General features: G+C 45.1%; 1 protein-coding gene across 4 annotated transcripts in view; it reads right to left on the reverse strand.

The window, feature by feature from the left end:
- The window catches only part of LOC144772512 (carbonyl reductase [NADPH] 1-like), a 166,986-nt gene extending 158,875 nt beyond the window's left edge, over positions 1–8,111 (reverse strand). The window contains exon 1 of one of the 4 annotated variants that reach the window (XM_078656894.1): positions 7,919–8,111. The gene's annotated coding sequence lies outside the window, so the exon portion shown is untranslated. The remainder of the gene's footprint in view (positions 1–7,918) is intronic. The other 3 variants (XM_078656893.1, XM_078656896.1, XM_078656891.1) reach the window with 3 other exon arrangements.
- Between the last annotated feature and the right edge of the window lie 2,211 nt (positions 8,112–10,322).

The raw sequence follows: 10,322 nt of genomic DNA on the forward strand, positions 1-10,322 counted from the left end.
CCTTTTACCGAAGGTGCATAAACCGCAGAGGCCTCCTCCTGGTAGGCCGATCATCTCAGGAATAGGGTCTGCTCTGGAGCCCCTCTCTACTTTTGTAGATGTCTTTTTGCGGCCCATTGTACAACAAATGCCTACCTATTTACAGGACACGAAAGATGTGCTACGTGTCCTCCCTGAAATAGAGTTTGATATCGAAAGAGACCTTTTGGTCTCTTTCGATGTAGAATCCTTGTACACGTCTATCCCTCAGGATGAGACTCTCGAAGTTGTAACATCCATCCTGAGGGATAACATCCAGGAGTCCATTACACCTGTACCATTCATAATGGCCTTAGCCACCTTGGCCATGAAAATGAACTATTTCAGATATGAGGATAAAATCTTTCTCCAGATATCTGGTACAAGCATGGGCAGCGTTTTGCGCCGAGCCTGGCGAACCTTTATGTACATCGGTTCGAGCAACAACATGTGCTGACTCCCACCAACCCGTTTCACACCTCGGTCAGGTGGTGGAAGCGATATATCGATGACATGATAGTGGTGTGGAGAGGTACCATCGACTCAGCAAAAGACTTCCATCAGTGGCTGAACAGCAGAAACCAGTATCTGAAGTTCACGATGGAGGCACATAAAGAAAGGATTGCTTTCTTGGACTTGTCTATTAATGCCACACCTACAGCCTGCAGAGTGAGTTGTACAGGAAACCCATGGCAGGTAATTCTCTGCTCTTATATGAGAGCTATCATCCTAAATCCCTACGCCAGAGTAAGTAAAGTAAAAGTTTTTATTTGCACAATTAATTAAAATCATTGCAAAGTGCACTCACAGAAATGGCCGTTGCATAGTAAAAAGAAAAGAAGGTACACAGATCATTTGCGAACACAGAGGAATTGGAGATTAAAGGACAGATGATAATGTCACTGGGGGGGAAACAGACACAGACTAAGTCAAAAAGCAAAGTTGGGGGAATTAATTTCTGAGATAAACTTAACAAAACGCGCCGCCAACTGCGGGGAGTCGCCCCTCATGCAAGCGTCTAATGCTTCTTGGCAAGTCCTGATGTTAAGAAGCAGCCAAATTGGACGCAGCCAGAGGTTTCTTTGAGCCTGGAGTTTTCGGCATATGCAAAGGATATGAATAAGGTTTTCGTCGTCCAGCTTGCAAAAGCGACACTGCGATGATACTTCTTTCTTGTATCCTTGTCCAAACTTGTAGGCCATCAGCGGAATTAGGCCGAATCGAAGTCGCATTAGTTGAAGTTTTGTGTGGGCTTTCATAGAAGATGCAAGGTAGGCTGGAAGAGTTTTAGGGTCGTATAATTTGGAGACCCAAGGACCATGGGAGAGCTGGGCGACACGTTGCTCATCAGAGTCGCTTGATAGAATTTTAGCTTGTTTGGTTAAGAGTTTTGTTTTCACCTCGATAGGGACGCCAGAATTTATCCTACGGCCAGTTCCTACGAGTCCGTAGGAATTGTTCGAGCAAGGAGGACTTTAATGTACATGCCAGAAACCTGAGTACACAACTGAAGGAGAGACATTACCCGAGTTCATTGATCAAGAGGTCAAGGAAAAGAGCAATGAACAACAATAGAGAAGCTTTACTTGAACCTCCTACTCCTAAAACACCGTTAGAAAGACTCACCTTCTTGAGTACTTTCAACACTAGGAGTAACAGCATTCAGAAAATAGTCAGAAGACATTGGCGCCTTCTTAATCACAGCAAAGAAAAGATAGCGCAACCTCTATTTGCGTTCAAACGGGCTAACAGTATTCGGGACCGGCTGGTACATACACGCCCAAAAGAAACAACGAGAAAAGTCGGTGAAACCCTATGGAATCTACCACAGCGATAGGGCATCACCCGTGTGGCATCTGTTCTGTTTGCCCCCAGACAAAACACACAAGTACGATAGACATTGGTACTAACAGACCTTGGGTGCAATGTAATTTCAGCAACTGCAACAGTTACAACCTCATCTATTTGCTGACTTGCACCTGTTCCCCTGTTTAATATGTGGGCATGACAACCTGCAAAGTTCGCACAAGAATGCTTGAGCATAAGAGCTCTTTTCGCTGTAAGAAGTCCCATACGAGACTTACAAAACATTTTTGGGAAAAACAACATCGCGAAACGGATTTCCAATGGACTGTCTTGGAAAAACCTTTCATACCTGGACATATAAGGGATGTGTCTGGTTACCTCTTCGCCAAAGAACAAAAATGGATTTACAAGCTCCAGACTAACACCATTGGGCTTAACGATGACATCTCTTGGACCCTACTATAGTGAATACACTATTACCACACATTAATCTCTGGTTTAGTTTTATTATACCAACAAATACTTTATAACGAGGATTGTGTGTATTTAGAAGCACTATACCGTGAGCAGTTTCTTGTACATCAAAAAGTGGGCTTTGCTCGCCCTTACAGTCAGCACTCGGGTTATTTTGCCATTTATTCACAACAGGAATTATGCTTTTACAACATCAATCAAGAGTACAGTAGGTAGATCTGCTCCCTTAGAAAACCCTGAATGCATATTATTTGCTCTGTTTTGAGATTAAAAACGGGCATTAGGGCATGTGCTTGATAGTCGTTTCCGTGATAATCGACACAATTGGCTGTTTCCTTTTGCACAAGATCGGGGTCACAACTAGGGAAGGCGCCCGTTTATATCTCATATCTGGCAATCATTATATGTAGAGAAACTACCAAAATGGTGTTTTTGATGTCATCCTGTAGTTTCGAGTGGCAGTTCACGCGGGATTTCGAGCGTAAAAGAGTGCACTCTATATTTTACAACAAATAGAGCAGATGAGCATTTATTTGAGGTTATTATGCATCAATGGTTTGAAGCAAAGTAACAATGAACCAAAATTACTTTATGGTCTGTCAAAATTACTTTATGGTCTGTCACGATTTGAACAACTTAGGGTGGAGGGATACCATACAAACTACCTTCCATGACACTATGTAAGAACAGATCATCAGCCGATCGATACCTCCCCCAAGACTCAGATGAGTGCTTGAGGTACCGACGGATAGGTGAGTCCCTTTGTACTAAAACAGACTAATGGTCTGATAGAGTTAAGCAGAGTCAATACAGAGATAATGAATGAGATGGTTTGATTCTGCTGTTTATTACTAGTCCTATGTAGAACATCCATTCTATCCATGTGTGCATGTGCTGAGTGATATTCCTGGGTCACTTTGAGATTAGGCCCATGCAGTTTGAGTCCTGGGTTTTCCACATATGTTGGTTTTTAGATATAAGTTGATGGGATATACAGGAAGATTCTTTTTGGGGCACTTTTAAAGGTTGTATATTTACGCCTTATAGTGTCTGTTTTCTGTTTTACTTCTTATATCTATGTAGTGTGGGCCTCGTAATACCTGAGCAAGGTCCAGGTGAGGTGAGGTCTATTCCCCTACCATGAAGGGTGAGCATCAATACTTTATCTTTTTATTTCAAAGTGATTTGAGTGTAAACACAGTGTATAGGTAGATAACACATATATGTTCGGAATGATAATGTTATATGTTGTATATATTTTTCATCTTCAGAAATCGTATTTCCCATGGAGGTGTAATGTTTCCAGGTTGTTACAGGTCGTACCGTATTCAACCTTTTTCTTTTTCTAAGTCTACTCACTTGGTGAAGGTGGTGTTTGCTTTGTTTTTCACTACTATTTAAGTGCAACTAATAAAAGAACAAAGGCCCTGACGAATGCCATGGGATTGTTTACCCGGTAGGCAGAAACATGTTGGCCCGTTACAAGACAGATATTTGTTGACTGTCTCTTTTGCACTGTTCTTGGTTTTTAATTAGGAGGTGGGGTTCGTCCGCAGAATAAAGTTTTCTATAGGAGAACACTCCATCCTATTTTAATGTCACTTTATAATTTGCGTTGCACTATTTTTCACTTGACCATCATAGATCAGCCATTACTGACGTTTCATTTGTAGTGGTGGTCCAAATCCTTTACCAGCAACAAATGGTGTGGTGCTTGATGTCCCAATGCTCAGGGGACCAGCCGGATTTACACCTGGATTTGGCCAGATGATAGGACTGATCATTGAGTCAATTTGATGGTAACCCATTGCTACAGTGTTTGGATTTGTTAACCATCTTTGATTCTTTCGAATGGTGTTGGGTCTTTCTATACACAGTGTTCACTCTTCATTATAACACGCTGTCTCCATGCGATTTATACGCTCCGTGATTTTGGTAACTCGGTTTGACAGTGAAGCCATATAATAGACTCGCAGCCCGTCCTGACCTTGTCCGGGAGCAATCAGGCTTCCCCGACCCCCACCTGCCCTGACATTGGCCAGCAGCCCGGGCCCCCGTCCGCCCCGTCCCCCGGCTGCCCCGACCCCTGCCTTCCCTGACATTGTCCTCCGGAGGCTTACCTCACACAATTATGCCAGAGGCCCAGTGTTGCAGTGATGGCCAGCAGCAGCGCCTGAGGCACTGGGGAGCTTTCTGGGTAAGTGGGGCTCTGGCGCTCTGTTTGCAGGGAGGTGAGGATGAGCAGAGGTTGCAGGGATAAGAGTAGGAGTTCACAGAGTATGGAGCGGCCGGCGGGAGTCGGGAGCTTGAGCACAATTATGCCAGAGGGTCCCCCGCCTGTCCCGACCCCCGCCGTCCCCCATATTGTCCCCTGGACCCTTTTTGTTGTAACTCCCCGTCCCCCGCATGCCCCGACCACCGCCTGCCCCAACATTGTCCCCCAGAGCCTTACCTCAGCCGCCGCTCCTCAGTTCAGTGCTCCTCGCCACTCTGCCGGTCCGCTGCTGCTCACCGCCTGTGTGCCACTCGTCAGTGCTCCTCCCCCGCGCCATGTCCGCTGCTCAGCCGCCGCTCCTCAGTTCAGTGCTCCTCGCCGCTCCGCCGGTCTGCTGCTGCTCACCCCCTGTGTGCCGCTCATCAGTGCTCCTCCCCCGCGCCATGTCCGCCGCTCCTCCTCGCGTTCCTGGACGCCGCTCCTCCTCGTGCTCCTGGACGACGTCAGCACGCAGGTCGCGGCCCGCGCTACTTCGAGGGGACTACTTTTTTTTAAATGTAAATTTTTTAAATATAACGTATTTTTTAAATGTATATAGCCTATGTCCATCTGCACACCCTGAGGATTCCAACAATGTATCGGGTGTGTGGATTGGCGCTGTGGTTCCCGAGTTTACCCGCCTCAAAGCCTCAAAGTTCTTCCTTTATAATAGTAGTATAGATTTGGCAGACCCTCTGTTTTCTTGTGTTATATATATCGAAGTAGCTGGGGATAATAATCAGCTACGGGTCTTTAAACTATATATCCCTTGGACCCTATTTAAATTGTTTGGTTGTTTGATACTTTGTTCATCCTGCCTGCACAGAGGGAAAATAGGGACACACCACTCACTCTGCAGTAACTCCTCTCACCATGCACTCATCAGTCACTCTCATAAAGCACACTTCACTATTCCCGCTCACCCTGCACCACACACAGCCACACTACTCATCCTGCATTTAGACCACTCACACCACCCTATACTCACTTCTCTCACTTTGCATGCCTCTCTATCACCCGACACTTGCATGGGCCCTCCTCTCACATTGCATTCATGCAGCTCATCCGACACTCACTTCTGCACATTTTTCACTCTACACTCGCACCACTCGTGCTGCACTCAATCACACTATTCACCATCATCCAGCACTTACATGAGCACGCCAGTTACTCTGCACATATAAAAATTAGACAACTCTCATGAATATACACATATTTCTACAAAGGAACCCACAGAATACCTGTTCTTTCCACAGTTCTAGATGCCTACATAATTCCATCTGCATCAACAGCGCTGGTGTGAGATGGGGAAGTGGACTAAGAATGTGGTATGGCACAAGGAGGGAGTGTAGGGCTGATGGATTGAGGATCGACTAACACCTTCAGCCATTCCTGGCTTTCCATTCCCACAATTCTTCATTCCAGGACTTGTAGTTTTTTATTACATTGTAAGTTGGGTCTCAAAACCCCCAAAATGCTAATTGTTTCTTGGATAAAATCCATGGTTGCTGAAGAAGTCATGCATTTAATAAGATCAGTTGGATGCCGTGTTAATTTCCAATACTGTAACTGCTTGATCCACAAGTGAAACCAATTATGAGCCCCACACAGCTATTTTAAGGAAGTGCACTTTTTTTTATTCACATCATACTTGTAACAAACATTGATAAGGCAATATATTACTATTTTTGAATAGACTATACAGAATGTGTTTTTATTAAAAAAAGAAAAAAACAAATTGCTAAAAGGCAAGGCAGGTATAGAAGAAGCAGCAGGGCAAGCTTTTCTAACACAATAACATCAGAATGACTAATGGAAGTGGCAGTGTTTTTGTGTGCCAGTGTGACAGAGTATAAATGCATAAAAGAGTGACAATGTGTGTGTGTGTCAGTGTATGTGGGTTATGTATGCAAGTGTGCTGCTGGGCTGGCATACTGCACGTTATTCTTGCCTCATGGACAAGGGCACTAATAGAATATGAATGGGGGGGTGTTATCTATGGCAAACTGCAGGTCCTGACATGCTTCTATTAAGACACTATCATTGGCTATTGGGACTCGAACTGACTAACCTAGGAAGTTACTAGCCCAGTCATACCCAGAGGCAAGGGCACAGAACTTGTGCCACCACACCTGGTAGAAGACCCTGACATGATGCAAGTAATTCTTAGCATATGAGGTGTATCCATAGCTACATGTTGGAACTGATATTCGAGTTAATTGTTGTCATAAGATTTCCTGTACTTATTTTGTGTAGGGTGTCAATGGCAAAATGCTAGCCCTGGTATACCGGAGGGAAGTTTTTGTGGCTGAAGTGTCCATGGTAAATTTTTGGCACTGTCATATTGAATGTACTCCTTGGCATAAGGGGCTCATCCATGAAAAAATGAGGACCTTGGAATAATGAAAGTGATTTCTGACTTAAGACACCTGGTGGACCATGAAAGTATTGGGATATTTCATGAATGCCCATAAGGGTCTGCAGCGTTTTATAGCAAATTTGATCTGCAAAAATTCTCAGGGGAGACGAATACTCCCCTCAAATTATCTAAAAGAAATCTGTTCACATATTTTGCTTGTTGGAATTTGGGAAAAGTATCACACCCCACAACTTATATAAATCTTTTTCCTCATATAATGGGTATGAGGTTAGCTCTCACTCCATTTCTGAAAATGCTTGCCCTGCCCTGTTGCTGGAAGCAAGACTGGCTTTAAGGCGGTGTGACTTGTGCAGCCGTACCTAGCCTTTGGCGGGGGGCAATGTGTTTAAAAATAATGCTGGGTTTAAAAGCACATGAACTTCCTTGTGCATAAGGTCATTTTCAGGCAATAATAAAAATATCAAGATAACTCTGGCGATTAATGTTCCTACTAATGAGAGTTCAGAATGTTGTCTAGTTGCACTTTTGGCCCATCGTAGAGTAGCACGGAGGTTTAATGTGCTTGCTGCAAAGAACGTGTGCCATACAGATAACAGAACTGAGTGTGAGTGAACTATGTGCCGCACTATGAAAAAAAAAGAAATGTACGTCAGAGAGAGGCTATGGAGAGATGAGGTGCACTGTTGGAGGGTGATAGTGAGGTAATACATGAAGAAGGAAGATATGGGGGAGGAGAGCGCCAAAAAAGTGTTGTAACTACTGCCACAGTGCTCGAGCCAGCACTGGCTGGGAGTCTTAGTCCCGTCTCCCCTTCTTGCTTAAATAAATATTGTCCACCAGATGTCAGGTTCCCATATCATTCCAGGAGTGGTGGGTCTTTCACTGTCATCCAAAACTAAACCTGCATGTTTGATGTTTCCCTTTATAAGTAGAGCTTCCATCACAACATTTCAAATACATTCTTGGATCTGATAAATAAAAGTCACCTTGCAGATGTTTGCTAAGAAATGTCGCGTGTTCAGTGAATGCCAATCTCTCGGGTTCCGTAGAGATAATCAGCGGCCGCGCTCCCGTGGGTCAGCCTCTAGTGGGGTCAGGTCCAGTCTCTGGATCCAGCGGTCTGAGCTGCCTGTGCCAAACTTCATGAACTGACCTGTCTGCTGCCCGCTCCCAGCTATTAAAGTGTGTCTGACAAAACACGTCATTGTGTGCTGATCTGGCAGACAGTCTTGGCAGCAGCCACGGGTCACCGCCCCTGGTGACGTCAGTGAATGCATCCAGTAAAGCCAAACTGGTGTCTGGTAAATAAAGCTTATTATGTTGTCACATTTGTAGAAGCTGAGACAGCCCCGAAGACTACCGAGAGCAGCAGGTACCCGAGAGCAGCACGTACGACAACTCCAGCTTCCAGCCAGTGTGGTGCGTTGGCAGCGCTCTAGCTTGACAGCTGAGGCGCTATAATGCGTAACTTTGCATTTCAGTGTGGTGATGTGGACCGTACACTGAAATGCGTAAGTCTAACTAACGCTCGAAATGGAGCGCTTTGCATGAGCACCAGTTACATTACACAAGGTCACATTCATTTTTTTTTTGTTTTTTGTTTTGAGGCACAGAAAGATTACGGGGCAGATTTACAAGCCTCTTGCGCCACTTATGCGTCACTTTTACAATAGAAAAAGTGACGCAAAAGTGGCGCAAGGGGCTTGTAAATCTGCCCCTACGTGATTTGCACGGAATCACAGGATGTTGAGCCAACGCCAATATTCGAACCTGGTTCCAAAGTCGGCAGCTCTGGAATAATAATTAACAAATGTTAATAGCAAACACTGTGTTCGTGAATCAACCTTTTCTCCGGGTAGCACTCTCGAGGCGGCTCACCTAAGGGGTCCAGTGACTGTCCATTTATTTGTTCTTAATGAATATTGTTTAAATGAAAATTCGAAATGAAATGAACATTTCATTTTTACCCGGCACTACTCCTCGGAGGTGTCTATGCGCCCGAGCTCTGATTCGGAGGGAAGAGAAAAAGGTGGTCGATTGCCTTACTTTTTAAACACCCAGGGGCAGATTTACAATTGCGTCACTTTTGTGACTCAGCGGTGGCGCAAAAGATGCGCCATGGAGCGGGGTATTTACAACGTGACGCATCTGGGAGATGCGTCACGTTGTAAAGCCCTGCGCCAGAGTAGGCGTACCTGCGCAAGGGGGGAAAGGCGTTCCGGCGCAGGAACGCCTTCCAAAAGTGGCTGAGTGAAATCTACAAGATTTCACTCAGTCACTTTTGAGCCCATGCCGCGTCAAAACCCTGCACCTGCTTGAAGCAGGCGTAAGGATTGACGCAGCATTGTACAGATAGGGCCCCCCAGAGCGTTGCTGGAGCTGCGTCGCGCTTGCAACGCAAATCCAGCAATGCGCTGCCTTTACGGCACAGATGCGTCATGCATCTGTGCCGTTTTTGCCCCATGTTACGCTGCATTGTAAATGCGGCGCATCCGAGGTGGCCGAGCCGCGGCGCACAATAAGTAGCGCATCCCTGCTAATATGCAGGGATGCGCCACTTATTGTAAATCTGCCGCCCGGGCGCCCAGTTCTTTATGGATTTACGGAATGAAAGAGGATCAGTCTTTTTCTTGAGAGCAAGTGGCAGAGAAAGCAATTCATCTATTTACTGGAAGCCAATGCAGCAATGGCAAGAAATGAGATACAGACTGATATTTTGGATGTTTTGGTATAGCTAGCAGCAAACGTGCGGATGCATTTTGAAGAACCTGTAATTTATTTGAAAATCTTGTCTGGATATTAAAAAAAAAAGTTGGGCTAACCTTGCCATGGAAAGGGAATACTACGTCTGTTTTTTTGCAGAGTGCTCAGAAACTGAACTTCCTGCATGCCATACTGCATGGATTTTGGGTGATGTGGAAGAGTACCATGACTGTTATGAGTTCTTCTGCTGTGTTGCTACAGAGCTCGTCCCAGGAGCATACCGAGCTAGTAACAGCACACACCGATCAAAGAGGTAAGTCTCCGTAGCATTTGAATAGGAGATTAAACTCTGCTTCATTTTTATTTAATTTATTTATTTTTACAGAGTTTTATACAGCGCAAACTTGACCAGAATCGGGTATCAGAGCGCTTTACATAGCACCAGTTGCATTACATGAGGAAACATTCAGTTTTGTTAGGCACGGGGAGATTAAGTGATTTGCCCAGAATCACAGGATGTTCAGCGTCATTACCGAGACTCAAACCCAGTTCCCCAGATTCGAGGTTGACCGCCCTAGCAGTTAGGCCAACTCCTTTTGCTGCAATTTGTCTTCTTGCTCCAAGTACGAGAACTCCTTTGCTGTCGGTCTGCCAAGTTTGGTCCAGTCCAGGTTTTTAGGTCAAGTC

This window comes from Lissotriton helveticus, chromosome 8 (genome assembly GCF_964261635.1).
Source record: "Lissotriton helveticus chromosome 8, aLisHel1.1, whole genome shotgun sequence".
Classification (NCBI taxonomy): domain Eukaryota; kingdom Metazoa; phylum Chordata; class Amphibia; order Caudata; family Salamandridae; genus Lissotriton; species Lissotriton helveticus.